The sequence below is a fragment of the Neolamprologus multifasciatus genome, chromosome 3, assembly GCF_963576455.1.
Source record: "Neolamprologus multifasciatus chromosome 3, fNeoMul1.2, whole genome shotgun sequence".
NCBI lineage: Eukaryota > Metazoa > Chordata > Actinopteri > Cichliformes > Cichlidae > Neolamprologus > Neolamprologus multifasciatus.
Genome location: NC_140441.1, coordinates 17,899,193 through 17,916,701, shown reverse-complemented (window position 1 = coordinate 17,916,701; position 17,509 = coordinate 17,899,193).

Below are 17,509 nucleotides of genomic sequence, written 5' to 3'. Positions count from 1 at the left end.
GTTATCTTTGTGTGCGTGAAGCCAAAGGAGAAGATGGAAAACCTATTTTAGTCTGTATAAAATAAGACACTTTCCTGACAAATTCTCTCAACTTTTTCTAAAGCAGCCTTTCCAAAGTCAAGAGTGCCGCAGTCCACTTAAAAACCAGAAAATCTCATCGGGCCCACGCAATCTTAAATCTTCACTCTAACCAAAGTACAAGAGATAGTGATGCACTTCCTTGAACATTTTATTCAAAAACCATAAACAACACAGGTAGTTACAGGCTATAACCTGTGACCCACCTGCCACTGGGACATAAACTGCGTTTGCGTGGGTTTTCTCTGAGTACTCCGGCTTCCTCCCACAGTCCAAAGACATGCAATTAGTGGGGTTAATTTAATTGGGGTTTAATTGGTGAATCTAAAATTGCGCATAGATGTGAGTGTGTGTAAAATGACTGCCCATCTCTCCGTGTTAGCTCTGTTACAGATTCCCAGTGGGGTACTGGATGGGTGGCCTAGTAGCTAGGCTACAGCCGCCCCACCCCGCAACCCTGATTAGGATAAGTGAAGAAAAACGGATATCTGGAATTATGTAATGTAGTTGGGAAATTTTAAACTGAATTTCTGTTATCTCTGTGACCCACCTGCAGTACCTTAGTACCCTTACTTTGGGAATCATTATCCTAAAGAATTGAATTCATGTTCATCAGTTAAATAAATCAGTTAAAGAAAATCATGTTGACTTATTTTTTAACCTAATCATAACCAGTACTTGCTAACTCTAGCATGAGACCAAATATTCACCATAGTCTCCATACTGTTTAAAAAATAGACATAGTCACTGCAACAATACTTGTTGTGTTGTTGACAAGTATTTTGAAGCATCAAATTTTTTCAATGTTTGTTTTTTATAAGCCTGACATGACCATAGTGAGAGACCAGGAAGTTGGTAATTAGCTAGTGCTGGCTAGCTAGTTAGCAAGGTATATTTGCAATCTACTATGATAGCAAACTGAATTCCTGCCTCTTAGCTAGCAAGAGAGGCCTAAAACAAAATGTACTTATTCCACTTCTAGTGGAAGTTGTACAGTGAAAAAATACATATTGTTGTTAGAAAGCTAAAAAGGTGACAAAATCACCTGCGTACAATGATCACAAACAGAGAGATTCTTATGATAAAACATTTCTGTCCAGCTGGTAATGATGTTTAAAATTAGAGGCCAACAGTAAGATTCTGCATGTAGAAACCCAGTAAATAGTTTCACAGGGTTTTCGATTATGAGCAATGATGATCTAACTATGGAAAGTAACATCAGGTGAGCGACAACATTGCGAAACAATGTTATATGTTCCATTAGAAACTACAAGTCTTTATGATATGAACCTCTGTGATATCAGTCCTATATCAAAAAACTGCAATCTTTGAATGTTGGAAGTCGCTGTTAGTATGGAAATGTTTAAACCTGCAAAAATCAGGTTGTTTAATGAGCAGTAGATATTAGAAAATACCATGTGGGACACTGGTGTAGCTCACTGGGTTGAACAGGCAATCCATATGTTGTAAATCTAGCACAGGCCTGAGTTTGAATCTGCCCTCAGGTTATTTTTTATATTTTTCCCCAGTCTTTCTTCCAGCTTTCCTATCTTCTCTCCACTCCCCTATTTCAACACACACAAAAAATATTACAAACACGCCTTTGTATTGATTACAGTCGAGAACAAATGTTTTACTACACAACATGAACAGCAAATTATATATGAGCGCAATTATGGAACGCTGGTATTAAACAAATAAACACAACTGTAATGAAACTGATTACATTTGAGAATGGTAGAAGTCATTCGCTGCGGAGTCTAGGATTTGCTGTGTGTTATGGAACAGTAGTTACAGTATTGAGTGTTTGCCTTTTTTTTATAGTTATTTTTTTAATCAAAATATGAATGACTGTGGAAAAAAAAAGGTTCTGGTCCCCACAACGCAAGCAATACAAGTAGACACACACGTATATCTGGGGTTACATGTGAGTACATTTATTGAAATAACCCGTTCCAAGCCTCTTTCCATAACTTGAAATTTTGAGTTATGTTTCTCGAAATTTCAACTTATTAACTTGAAATTTCAAGTCAGCGCTGCCAATCAGTAATCTACATGAATTACATAATTTCCTTGTTACCCGGAAGCTGAAGCCCTCAGCTATAAATGCTACAGCTAAGCTACCAGCATTACAGTCAGTCATGAATGCACAAATGACTAAGTATTTTCAGCGTGGCTTCACAAATGATGAAATCTTTGTGTTATTAGATGAATCACATGGCGTTACTATCAGCAAAGGTATTCTTGGAAGTGCCAGTTTGTTGCCATACATTGGTAGCTCAGGATCCGGTTTTGATTCCTCTCTGCGCTATATCCTTCCAGGTAATAAGAAAATTATGTCATTCACATAGATGACTGATTGGCAGCCCTAATTCGAAATTTTGAGTTACTTTTCAAAATTTCGAGAAAGATAAGTATCCATAACTCGAACTAAATTTTAAATTATGGATACTTTTTTTTCTTTTTAGTGGCTTAAACAGGCTTACATATTAACAAAAGATTAAGCCCAGAGTTAACTTTAAAACAATATGGTGGTGTGGAAAGTAAGGGTTAACCAAAAGGTCTTCACTTCTCCACAATGACCTCACTCTGGTTATCTAAAAGTCAAGCTGGTCCTCACTATGATATTTGGACAAGTGCACTCTCATGTTTTTCACAGTAAAGACGAACTATAGCTATCATATTACATAATATTTCAAAAGACACTGATGAATAATTTCACATTAATTTTCATACTGACAGTGATTGAGATGACTATGCTTGATCTGATGCTAGTAGTGAGAGGTCCTCATTTACAAATATTTTAGCATCTTTCATTGGCATAAATATCATAAACATATATACCAAACTAAAGAACATAGTGGAAAGCTTAGGAAGTAAAGAGACATAGGTGTCCATCTGTCAGATGCCTCCATGCCAGACAGAAACATTGCTTTATAGAGGGTAATACCATCTAGTATGACCAAGTGGTAGCTCATATTTAGCAGTGGTATAAGACTACTGTGCATTATGTGCTTTTGGGATAGTCCAGTTTCTTGTGTGGGGAAATGGCATTTCCTACTTTCAGCTTTGGGGCGAAGACAGGGCTTATGCCAACTGTTATAAGGTCAGGAGGTAAGAGGCAGTGTAAACCGTGGATAGGTCACCAATCTATCACAGGGCTAATAAAGAGAGAAAAATAACAAAAACAGCCAGTTTGGAATCACCAGTCAACCTAATGCTATGTATGTCTTGGGGAGGATGCCAGACTACCTGGAGGGGACCCATGCAGACAGTAGAAGAACATGCAATCAAACCCAACAACTTCTTTCTGCCAGGTGACAGAGCTAACCACCATACCAGTCAACTGATGCTAAATTTTGTCATATAAGAGAAATGTTTTGAATCCATAATCCAAGTTCTTTTTGTTTATGAATGAAAAATGAACTCGCATCTGCCATCATTTTATAGATATGACATTAATAACCCAGCAAGTCGTGTACCAACATTTTTGCAAACCTTCCAAGCTGTTGTTCAGACTTGAGCTAGTGTGATTTTTTTCTTTTTAACAGACACCAGTTTTACTGTTGCAGAATAAACTTACCCTTTCACTCCACTAATGCTTCCAATTTGAAAGAAAACCTCTATTTTCCTATGCTGGTGTAAGTCACAACCCAGAGCAGAGTACACTATTTCGCCAGCTCCACATAGTGTATAATTGCATGGTTGAGGAAAGACATGGTGGTTCCTGATGAGTGTTGTACAGACTGGTGTAGGTGTGTCCCTGATGATTATCTCGAGGTACTCTGGAGTCTGATCACGGACTCCCCTACTTCCATCACCACCTGCTTGCAGAAATCCAAATAATTACTAGCGTGTTAATGTGGGTGGTGGTCCTTATCTGCAACCAATCGCACCGAAGCATGATGGAACCGCTGCTATTGCTCATGGCATTGCTCGTTTATTCCAAGAAGACGAGCAGAGCGAATCTCATTAAGGAGAGAGATTTCATGAAACGAATGTAAAGCTTTGTTCAGGGACCATTAGTTGTTATTTTAAATCTGAAGTTGTAGATTCATTTATGTGATTTTTAAAAACCCATTTCCTTTTTGTTGCATCCAATATTGACAAAAAGATAAACCTACTCAGGCCTGACATGACAAGCTGATGATTCAGATCTTGAAGATGTGAAATAGTGACAGATGGAACAGATTAAATCATGAGCAATAGCCTTTAAATGACTCTTTCAGTATGATTCAAAGAGACGAAGACTTTGTATACCGTGGTATCTAAGACATATTATTTGTAGTATGTCTATATGGTTGCATGCATACCAATTTCTAAAATGGTTTGAAGATAGTTGTTAATGTGTATGTCTTGTTTATTCTTATAGGTTTATTTGTTTCATGCAGAATAGTGTTGTGTGTAGTCTATTCAGCTTTCTCACTAAATAAGACTTTGAACTGAAATGATTGAAATTATTTTTAGGGAACTATTTTATTTGGGTATCCTGGAGCGAGAGAGAGTTTCTCAGCAATAATCATATAATTAAAGAATCTGTAGATCCTTTAGGGGAACTATGTAGCCTTGGTTTGACTGACAGAAGGCTAGCTCAGTTTTCACTTTTGGCAGATCTGGTCAATCCTGCTTCAGCGGTATCTCTCCACCTGTTTAAACCCTGCTCCTCCCACCACTTTAAATGCACAGCATGACACACATACAACTGTGAACCTTCCTCAAACACAGAGGAAACACTTGGGGATTACAACGTTAGTTTTTCAGAGTCAATCACCTAGAAAATAGAGCCCTGAATGGGTGCCCGAACCAATATACGGTCACTTAGGCACAGAGGGCTGACCAAAGAACACAGCCAAGTGGAAGGAATACAGGCATGCTGGGAGTTGAGAATGTAAATTAAAACATGCCCGGGGATTAAAAAAAGTGGAACAACCGTTCTCACGTTTCCAGATCCTCTCACAATAGCTGGCAAACTGACATAAGTCAATTGTTGCTCAGATATGCAGGGCAAGAAAGGAAAGTAGTAGTGAATAACTTGCCTATTATTCTTATTGTGCTGTGGTGTAATTTCACATTTCTTTACCCAGAAATGGTAAGATACCCTCCACAAATACGCACACACACAACTTCTCATTGTCGATGACTCTGCTTTACAATTCCTCTGAGCTGTGGATTATTCATGAGATTGAAAATCTCTCGAGCATGTGTCATTTAGAAACTCACATTGCATACATACACTTCCTGACATTGCACATACTGACATGAATGGCAATTATTGTTCATCTGTGTTGAGCAGAATTTAGTCAAAGATGGTCAAGGACCCCTCAGTACATAGATGCTTACATTTTCCAAGGCCTAAACAAAACAATTCCACGCCGTTATGCAGTTTGTGCTGGAAAATCTGACCATGATTAAACTAATGTGGATGTCTAATTGAGATTAGCATTGTTTTACTGTTGTTATCACATGCCTGTATTGACACTCCTATACACTGCTAAATTTGGGGAATGTACTGCAGTTTGACTCCCACACTTCACTGCAGCCCATTAATAAGCATTCATGTGCATGGCAAAATCTGATTACCCGAGGCACTTAACTCCTTCTGTAAGTCTCTGGAATTTCACTGTGAGATCACGTTTGAATTCCTTCCAGTATAGGATTAAGTGCAATCTATTTTCTGCGCTGCCTACTTTTTTTTTGGCACTATTAACCTCTACAGATTTGCTAGCATTGTGTATTTTTACAATAATTACTGTCTTTTAGCATATTTTTCAGTAGTGACTTGGTTCGCAAACTATATATTTATATTAAAGTGTCATTTCACTGTTTGTTGTTTGGTATTTTTAGGATGTCGTCTTCCTATATTCATGTACAAAAAAGGAGCCCCGTTTACTCAAACAATCCTTGTTTGGGAAATGTCTTTATTGCCTTATTAACAGAAGCTCGTCATTTAAAGTTTCACGTGGACTAAGGAGCGATTAGATTTCACAGTCAGGTAAATCCACCTGAGAACAAAAGCTCTGCAACAACCTAGAAATTGTTAAACAATCTGGTTTGACAGAAGATCTTGGCAAGGACGATTATTTAGCATTGGTTTAATGATTTTTAGTAGTTGTGAAACACACTTTATAAAATCTTATAATATGTACTTTATTCACCTTGTTAAATTAGACAGATACTTGTTGGGTTATCTTCCTTTTGCCTTCAGAACATTTGCCGGCTACACATCCATGATGCAAATCTCCAGTTCCACCACATCCCAGAGCTGCTTTATTGGACTGAGATCTGTATGAGTCCAGTGAAATCAACCCCAATACTGGTCTGTGTTTAAGAGACACAAAACTTATAGTTCCAGGGAGGTGCACGTCAGGTTATGTGCAAGGTAACGTAATAGGGTTTCAGAGGGTTTTGTAGTTACGGCGTACCTTCACCACAGAGTTAACACAGAAGCATAAATCTCCTGTTGATGTTGCATTTCTATCAGCTGAAATCAGCCTGGCCGTTCTCCTCTGACCTCCGGCATGAGCAAGGCATCTTGACCCAGAGAACAGCTGCTCACTGGATTTTTTTCTCTGTTTTCTGATCATCTGTTAACCCTGGGAATGGTTGTGCAGGACAATCCCAGCAGTTTAGCAGTTTCTGAAATACTCAGACACGTCTGTCTGACCCCAAAAGCCATGCCACGTTTAAAGTCACTTTTCTTTTGCGGGGCCAGTTTAGCTCAGTTGGATGAGCAGGCACCCATATGTTGCATGGCTGAGAGCGGCCGGCCCCGGTTTGAGTACCGCATGTGTTTTCCTGTCAGTCTTCACTGTATCTGCCTAATAAAACCAGTAAAAAGCAACAAAAATAACTGAAATTTCTGTTTGAAGAAACAGTAAAGATGGCAGGTCATCTTTACTGTGTCTACATGCCTAAATACACTGAGTTGCTGCTATGTCATTGCCTGGTTAGATATTTGTATATGTATACTTGCATATCCGTGTATAAATATCTAATTCGATAGTATCAGCTATCAACGTTGAGCTGTACAAAATTTATGTAGGAACAAAACGTAATTTTACTTTATTAGGAAACACAAGCAGCAGTGTGGAGCAGATTTTACTTTAAACCACTGAAAAAGTTGCTGAAAGTGGGACCAAAGCACTGCAAACGGTGTAATAGGTGAGAGTGCACTCAGCTCACTGTTGTGAATAGTATCACACTCTGCATTCAGGAGTTAGAGACAACTGTAGCGCTTACCAGCTATGTGGTATTTACCTGAAAATTCACCTGCATTTTTCTCTGTGGGCACAAATTGGCGTCTCCCTCCCTCGACGAAAATCCCACCTTGATGTTTTTCCCTGTTGTGTTTGGCCTTTGTTGCATGTGGACTGCCCATCTTTATTCTGTGCTAGCAGGGTAGCTGGGCTTCAGAAGCCTTTCAAACCACTATTTTCATGGTTTAAAGCTTTCATCTCATTTGCTGGTTGAGGAAATGTCACGCTGCTGTTGAATGGGGTGTTGTTTTGTTGTGTGGGGGCAGGCTTGGCTTGTTTCCCTCACTGGGGGGTGAAAAGCGCCTGTCTTGCTGTAGGGAACCAGGCTGGCCTTAATCACACAAAGTCTACGGTCTGATTTTAGCAAAATAGTATTTGGGATTAGATGTTGCAGTACAAGCAAATCACAGCTGGGGTAAAAACAATTCTCCCATCAGGGGGCAGTCATCCCTTTGGGGGCTCCTGTACCCCCTGCCTGCCTGATAGGATCAAAGCCAGGTCTTGAGAGAAATTTGTCAAATTGTAAGGTGAAAACTAAATCCTGCTATTCAGAGGTAGAACAGTAAATAAGCTTTAGCTTGTCAGTCTAACAGGCTAAAAGATAATTACAACAGTTGTGTCTAGTATTGTTAGATAGGTTGGCATTTGGTGATTTTATCACTTACAGTTTTGAATAAACTCCATCTGCTCAGGAAGACGGTGAGGTGTGGTAGAAACTTCCAAAACAAAGCTTGAAAGCAGAGTTTGTGTTTTTTTATTGTTTCTTTGTCAGCTTTTCTGTCATTGGGTGGATTTTACCCTCAATTTCATGTAGTCACTTAAGTCAGGAAATACTACTTAGTTAAGTTAATCTCGTGCCAAAGAGCTCATTATTATAGGAAGGGGCACAGGCCTGACAAAAAACAGACAAAAGCAACACAACAGAGGTGCTTTAGCTTCAGTGGGACGCTCTGGTGGTGCTGGGGTGACATCAGCAGCCTGTTAAGCTGTCTTTTGTATCCTTTCCCCCTTGTTCTTACCAGCAGGTTGTTTTCGCGTCCTCGCTCTAAACCCTGATCGCAAAATTAAAAGTTCCTCCGAACGCCAGCGCGCGTGACCGTGCCGTGACCTCGCGTTAAGGAAGCGACAACGAGATGTCTCGGTGACAGGTATACCAACCTGTTTCCTCGGGAGAGTGTTTATAGTCAGCTGGAGAGCTCTGCCGCATGCACTTTGGAGGACGCTTGATAGTCTCCTGGATTGTGTCCACATTTTTGCTACACTTTTTTTCTGGTCTACAGAAACCAGATACTAGTTAAAATAAAGGCTAAAGTAAAATCTTTCCTTGTCACAGTAACTTTCATACTTAATCGCAGTTAAGTAACATGTAAGTAAGTGCTAGCATTACTTGCATAACAGCATTAACAATGCAGTAATCCTGCTTTTGATAAATATTGTGTTAATACTACGCGTTAATAATAATGTAAATAATTGTTTCATTGTTATTTTCGTATACTTATAGTTGCAGATACTTGAACTGAACCAATGAAACAGCAACAAAAACAAAGACTGAAAATAACAACTTCATCGACTGATTGAAATCAGTCGATGAAGTTGTTATTTTTTTTGTTTTCTAATGTCATTTTGTACATGAGCCGAAAATCAGATTTTGTTGCAGTCCTGTTTGGTTTCAGCTTATCTGTGGCTGCATTACTATTTGTGTTTGGCTGTTTTCTGTCTTGACTCATTTATTTTTGTTTATATTTATTAATCTGTGTTTGTAACATTTTGGCAGAAGACTGCAGAGGAGGACTAGCCAACTGGCTTGCATTTTAAGAAAAGCTGATAATAATAATAATCCATTGTTTCTTGTTAATGCAGGAAAATAGACGATCCAAGCATATTTTAATAGATTGGTACCCACTATACTAAAGCAGATCAACACTCACAACATGGATCACACTGCTGCTTGCAGTTTCTATATTAAAGGGACGTTTAATGAGTCACTATGTTTTTTTTAATATACGTTTTTTTAATTATAACATTTTTATAAAATTTACTATAAAAAAATCGTTCTATATAAAAAATATAGAACGATTAAAAAAAGGTTATTTAATTTTAATTTCTAAATGAATACTAATGAAGAAAACTATCTAGATGTGAACACTGGAGCTGTTTTGTTTTTCAGCTTTCTCTGTCATCTGTAAAAAAAAACTAAGTATTCTGGGTAAACTAAGAGACGCCTGTTAACAATCAGCCTGGGTTCTCTGGGTCACGGCGTTGTTTCAGTATTTACAGGTTTTGTTTTTTAATGCATGACTAATAGTGCGTCGTTGTTTCACTTTAAACACTGCACATTCTGTTTTAATTCAATCAAAACACCCCAATCTGTCAAGTCATCCTTAACTTTCACATCAACAACAAAGTACATTTGTGTTTCCCACAAGATAAAACCAACTGCTTCCCTTATTGGAACACAAAGCACTGATACATACCAGAGGCTCGTCTGAAAGGAAACACTGACTGCTAAATACCTTGTTGCCTAATCCTTCCTGTTAGACACTAAAGTTTCTCACCGACTGCAGACCAACAATGAAAACACATTAGTGTCCGCGCTCCTCATTGATTCTACATTTCTATCTAACACAGCCGAGTTTTAATTAAGCACACGATTCATTTAACACTCTTTGCAATCTACCAAAAGCTTTGCAAACAGTTTCACAACTTCAAATAAGTTAGAGGACTTTCTCACACCTCCCGAAGCTCCACGAGGAAGAACTTTACTAAAATGCGAACGATCACAACGATAAGCTGTGTGTCATGATCAGATAAATTCCCTTAAGCCTGTGAACTTATGGTTGCTTTTCTTAGACTCTGAAGCCCGCATTGATGTTGGAACTCCAGTTGTACAATTATACAACATCTAAACTGATAAAAGATTCCATTTATCTTCAGGTTTGTAGATGAGAAGGGGTAGGATCTTCAAAACGTTCCCCCCCCTAACATCAGTGCAGTCCCCCAAGTGTTTTTGAAAATAGTGCTTTGTTCACACCTGTGGTCAGCGCTATATTTTGTATTTTTCCTTTATCAGAGTTTCATCTGCATGCAGCCAGCATTTTGCAGTCTATAGTTATGAATAGACTCCAGTGCACATTGTTATCTGTGCCTCTGCCTCTGTACCTGACTCGCTGTGGTTCCCAGTGGCTTTGAACCATAAACAGGTGCTAGTCCGTGTACATGCACGTCGCTATGATTTAATGCCAAATATACTAAATGTGATGGAAACAGTCTTACCTCAAAGAAGGGTCTTCACTTTGCCTATCATTTATGTAAAACACCAGTAAATAATTCCTCTATCTGGTCGTTAAGTGATGACGTGACGAATCCTACTTCCGGGCCTAAAGTAGTCTGCGTTTAATATGGCTTTTGTGTTGTTAACATGTTTAATGTTTTGTATTTTCTTCTATTTAATCTCAAAAAGCTCCTAAAACACTCAGAGATCACTGTTGACCTACCTCAGCTTTTATTACCGCTAATCATTTATTTAAGCTCAGTTTTTAAAACCTCAGGATGTAACTACAGCCCAGCCCATGCAGCAGTATATGAATGACTAACCTCGTATTGTGGATGGATTATCTCAGTTGTTCTCCTGGCTGAAGTTTGGTCCTTTTACAGCATCCTGCCATGCGATTACATTTGTTCCTGACCACCGAGAACACTCACGTTAACTTTTATCGAGTGGAAAAAAAGTTAGCTTGTTTATATTATGCTAACATAGCTGTGTCGCTAGCGGTCATGTAGCACATCATTATATACCAGCTAGCCAAACTTCAGTAACCCTACAAACGTCACTGCTGTTTAGTTTTCTGTCTTCATTTATGTTGGAAGTGATAACAGAGCTGTACGTTTTAATTTGTTTCCAAAACCCTGCAGTCAGGACATGCTATATTGTATTTAGATAGAAGCTAGCGAGCTAACTTCCTGCTAACTTCTAACTCCGTCATAAATTCCGTTTTCATGGATGCCTGGATGTTAAACTCAATTGTTACACCTGGTAGAGCAGAACGCTGTTCATTTTATTAAAGATGAAAGACTTTAGACAGTTTTTCAACTCTCAGTAATGACATAGTGATCGTTTGATATATGGACCTGCAGCGGAGTTTAGGCCCAGACACGGCTAGTGACGTCAAACTTAACGACCTGATAGTGATATTGGACAAGCTTGGCCCAGTACTGAAGATTTCCTACTGTAAACAAATAAAAGTGATCATTTATCAGAGTGCAACAGCAGCTGAAATAAATAGCAGGCACTCATTTGGCAATCATGGAAGCATGTGAAGTGTGACACATTAAAGTCTTTTGCTTGCCCTACTTACAGTAAGCCTAACTCTGTGAGTCTGCGGTTAAAATCGTTAATTTCCCAGAAAAAACAACAAAAACACTCTTCACTTTCTTAGGCTACGTCTACACTAACGCGTTTTCGTTTTCTCTCCGCTTTGGCCTCCCGTCCACACTGAAACGGCGTTTTCGCTCATGGAAAACGCTGCGTTTTCAAAACGCTCTCGAAAACGCATACATTTGAAAATGCGGTCTCAGTGTGGACAGCGAAAAGGCAGACTTTCTAAAACGCTGACACATGTTAGTCATATGATGCAGTCATGTGACCAATTAAACTAAGATAGCGGAGGGCATTATACAGCAGCTGTTTTGTTTGCTCTGAATCTTGACAGCCCTATTAAAGATTAATATCAGTCTGTACATGCTTCAGATAGATTTTCTTCAAATTCTTTAATTCTCACTCACTTTTGCAAATTTGTACTTTCTCTCACAGCAACAACTCCACCTCATTGTTAGTCCATTTAAAAAACTCTGTGCTTTTCCTCAATATTTTGTCGCAACGTTTCAAAGAGCTGGAAAGTAAATAAGCGGCAGACAGAAATGAGGCAGGTTGAATCTTCTTGCGTTTCACGCATGCGCAGTACTGGGGGGTAAGCTTTTTGTGGACGCAAAACTCTGTGAAAACGACTGAAAATGCTAGTGTGGACGCGGAGCGTTTTCAGATGAAAACGCCGTTTTCAAATCTACCCGGGCTAGTGTGGACATAGTTTTATTCTCAGTAGCAGCTAAAGTCCAAATATGGTCATTTGGACAAAGAAGCATGAGAAACATGAGACTTCTTATATCTTTATTCAATGCTGCATATATAGAAATTATAATAATTGAATTCATTTTTTTATGATTAAGGAATATCCCCACATAATTACTTAGTTAGCTTCTTGTCTTCTTGTCAAGGCAGCCAGGACAGGACTATCTTAAAAATATGTCATTCCTTCAGCTTATATTGACTTTCATCTGTAGACTTGTGGTGAACCGTGGTGCAGCTGTAGGTGACATCAGTTTAGAGGCTCCAGCTTTCACATAAATATCACGATGAAATCAAATCAGAGATCCATCCAGACAACAGCCATTTAAAGTTGGGGCGACTTAATTTAACGTTTCTTCTACGATCAGCAAAGATCTCTTCCAGTGTCTCCATGGAGACTTCCACCAACTTGTTTAGATTAGTCACATGTGAAAAGTTTAAGACAGTGTATGTTTGCATACGTGCTTCTCTGCACCACCGTTTGATTTTCTGCCAACTAACGCGATGAGATAAAATAAGGCATTGTGATCTTTTTGTTCATCTGTAACAGATTTATCATGTCTCAGTGGTTTCCTTTGTGAGAAATGGATAGAGTTCATGTGAAACTCTAACAGCTTGAGCATGCTGGGTGTAAAGAAGGCAATGCAGGCTAGGTTGGTATTTCAAAATCTTTTCAATGAGGTTTAAACCACATGTAATGTTTAATTTATTTTACCAATTGTCCTGTTCACTATGGTTTTTCAGATGATTGGATATCGAATTGTTTTTTAATGCATGTACAGGAAATATGTAACAAAGCACGCTGGACAGCTATCATCCCCATGAACTAACATCTAGAAGCTTCTTCTCTTGTGGTTTCATCTTTCCTCTATTTTGAGTAGCAGCTCCCATCTGATCTTTTTACAGATGCCGGTTGCTATCAGAGACAATGTTTAACAATTTCTAATCTGTTATTGTCTGTTTCTGAAAGCCCAGAATATTTTCCCATAGCACCCTGGCAGAGATGTACAGCACTGATGTCTCTCCCCGTGCTCGACGTTCATCTGATAGCACAATCACCTTCTTTCTGCTTCACCTCCTTTTTCCTTGTTTGTCGTTGTGTCCTCAACGCTCCCCTGCACTTTTAATATGCTTATTGCAAAGTGGACATGTTTCAGGATCCATGAGATTGCAGTAACAAGATTCATTCATTACAGCATTCATCATTAGAAGACACTCAAGCTACAAGGCATGGTGGTGGAACTATTATGAATTGTGCTTAATTGGAGAAGTGAATCCTTATCAAACTAGTAACACCAACAAGGGGAATGACTGACCCAAAGGTCATATCTGAATCCCACTGAAGCATTGGACCAAATGGGAAGAGTACATTTTGCAAAGGAAGGATTTTTGCTTGGAAGAGTGGTCGGGTAAATGTTTTTTTTATGATTGAAAAGTCAAAATTTCCTTGTGGCATGTTTATTTGTATGAACTCAATCAAAAAGATTCAAACATTTGTTTGTCTAACACCAGTTTCCTTGCGCTAGTTTTTCACACCTTTACATATCATTAAATTTCTTGTCAGTCATCAATTTTTAATTTCTAAGGACGAATAACAGCTTTTGTTTACACAGAGGATGTTTACAGCTCCCTAATCTGATAGCGAAGGCATGTGAAGGCCCTCACAGCTGGAAGCAAATCCCTTCGACAAACAGAAATTACCCAGAATCCTTTTCCATTAGGACGACGAGAGATCCTTTCACTCGAGGCGCAGCAAACAACGCTTTGGAGGTCTGATTCGGAGGCGCGCAGGCTGGAATTCCTTTACAGTTCAGGGACAAGACAAACTATTGCAACTCTTCTGCCCTGCTTGAATGAGAGCTACTGTATATACATACAGAACTCTAGAGTCAACTTCGTGCACAGAACTTATAAAGTCTTCATAATCATGAAGCACTAATAGTGAGTTACTTGTGCACTCATGTTCTTGTTGATACTTTTTTCTTTAACATTCTATCAAATTTCACTTTTTTTAAAAATAAAAAAGCATTTGCAGAAACCCGATTCTTCAAATCCCTCTGAAAGGGTTTTTCCTCATCTGCCACTGAGTTATGCATTGTTGAGCTGCTGAGCACTCCTTGCAAGTGTATCACTGAGTAAAGAAGTGCCATTGACAGGAAACAAACAGAGAGTGTAGCCAGAGTAAGCACACTAGAACAAGGAGCTGTCTGGGTTCAATCCTAACCTGCTTAAGCTGCATTCACTGGCAGATGACCCGAACCTTTCAAGGTACTAATGTTCCCCAACACCCCACTACTACTACCACACACACACACACGCAGAACAATAACACTATAAAATGTATATACAAGCATTTGGAGTGAACCAGCATGGAAAAGTGAACCTGCATTTCCTTATGCAAACGTGTTGATGCAGATGTAATATGCATGATTTAAAACATAGCCAGGGGGTTCACACACAACCCACCCACCCCGTTTCAAACACACACTAACACACACTCACACCCATGAGCAAACTTGACTGTCTTTGGCCCACTATTGTTCATTGGCACTGAAGCATTGCTGGGCTAAGTGAGGGGCCCTGATAGATACCTACCAGGCTCAGACCACCAATAAAGGTGTGAGAGAGGAGGAGACAAGGAGCAAATGGAGGAATATTGAATAGGGGACTAGAAGATGGTAGGAGATAACAGCATGTAAACTCTGATAGGCATGGAAGTGAAAAGAAAATCTATTGTTCCATGTATTCAAATGCACAGGTGTGTATACAAGTATAATATGGATGCTTCTCCTCGCTGCGTATATGTGAAATCAGATTCCGGTTATCTTTACAGAACAGAAACTCTGATCTGGGTTGCATGATTTTTGAGGTGCAACACAGGTATCGTATGACATTTCATAGATTTTCTTTTTCCTCTGTGAAAAAAGCAGCAGTGGAATATTTCAGCTCACTGCAATAAAGGCTGAAATAATTGTTTCTAAATGTAAAACAGTGAGGTTTGCTTGGTACTGGTTAGGTTAGCTTAGCAACTGTAAGCAGTGTGAAAATTAAAATAAAAAGGGAAATTAATATAAAATTAATATCAAATTAATATAAAATTAATATTATTAGTATTATTACTAATAATACTTAGTAATTATAATAATTACTATCCATAATAGTATTGTTGTTACCAGGGTGCAGTTATTATTCGCTGTACATTTAGCTGGAATCCTAGTTTTTGACCTCAGTACTTTGCTCTCAGACTGGAGGCTTACTTTCTAAATTTAACTCAGTTTTATTTATATAGCACCAAATCACAACAAATTCTTTGTGGTTCCCGGGGTAATTTAAAAGTAAAATAGGAGACAGCACCTTCAGCTTTCAGGCCTCTCTTTTGTTTTGTTTTTTTTGTTGTTGTTTTTTTGTTTTGCTTTTTTTGTGTCCTGTCTGGCACTGTAGCAATCAGAATTATTGTCTGAAGGCCAAGAAAAATGCCCAACAGATTTACTTTCCCAAGTGGGCCTTTTGCTATACTGGTCCACTTGATTGTCATAGTTTATTTGATCTTTATTAGTTATTTTTATTCTAAGTTATTGTAATCAGGCCAGACTGGACTTGGGGACGGGAAAGAAAAACAAGAAGAAAAGTACAGAAGAATGTTAACAGAAGGAGAGGGAAAGAAAAAGGAGAAAAGAGATTGAGAGAAAAGACAATGAAAATCTGCTTCATCACCTTTGTCTTTGTGTCCTTATTTTTTCTCTTTTTCTTTCCCTGGATCACCTGTTGAGAAAAAAAAAAGAAAACAAGCAGAAGAAAAAAAAAGAGCAACATAATAAACAACATCACGATGATATATGGGAATATAACAGTAAATACTAAATGTTAAACATTATTGTGCAGCACGTAAGATCGACAGTGCACAGTCTGCTTTAAGGTAGGAGCCAAAAAGGGTGTCGTTTGTGTGTGTGAGCACCCGTGTGTACACCTGTGAGCATGAGCGTGCTTGTTTTTAAAAGGTTCCTTCATGTAATGATCTGCTAGAGGGTGTGGGGAGCCACAGCCCCGTCCTCCAGGGCATGAAGCAGGTATGGAGGAGATCAAGACTCCAGACATCCAGAGGCCCTCAGAACACAAGAGACCAAGGAAGACCAACAGAGGGGCAGCCGTGCCACTGTCCCAGAAAGAGCTGAGGAGAGTCCCAGATGAGGGGTCACTCAGCAGCCGCGGAGCAGAAGCCAGGGGGGGTTGCAGTGATGTGCCCGGGAGCTCAGCCAGCTGTGCCAGAGTGACCGAGCCCCAGGCCGAGAGGCCGAGGGCACCTCACCCCCGAAGTGGCCCGAGCGAGCCCCAGGCTCCAGGCCCCAATAAGCAGCCACCAAGGAGTGAGTCGGTGTGTACCTGGACGCCCATCCCCGGACACAAAGAACCACCAACGCACCGATGTCTGAGGGCGTCTGCCACTGGTAGGGGAAGTGGTGGGGGGAGATAGGCCTCCAAACCTTGGAGGGCCTGAGATGTCCCCAGAGAGGTGGCATCTGATACCCAACCTGACATATAGACACAGACATACAGTCACACACAGATACAAACATCCATTCCCACCCTCATGCTCTCATATGCAATTTCTCAACACTCACCCAACGTGGAGACAGACATAGAGAGACACTGTACACACAATCACACTCCCCAAGCGTACTCTAAGCCCCGGGTCTAGGTACCCTTGCCCCTGGAGGGGGAAACTGCACCCAGACCCAGGTGGTGTTACTCTCTTCCCTGGGGTGGGGAGATGTAGACCGCCCCGACTCCGCAGCAGCAGGGAGGCCCCACATTCCAGACTCCAGTCGGACGGCCAACTAGCCCCAACTAGCCCCCCCCCCCCCCCCCGCTCGAGCAGGTCGCAGAGAACGGGGGGGGTGAGAAGACTCCAAACCTCCCTCCGCCCGCTCATATGTAGTGTTGATGCATGTGTGTTCTAAGGTGCATTTAAAACCCAGGAGGACATGGAGCTACCTGCCAGAGAGCAGCAGGTAAGCGCATAGCCCCTCCTGATAGTGTACACCCTGATGGTAAT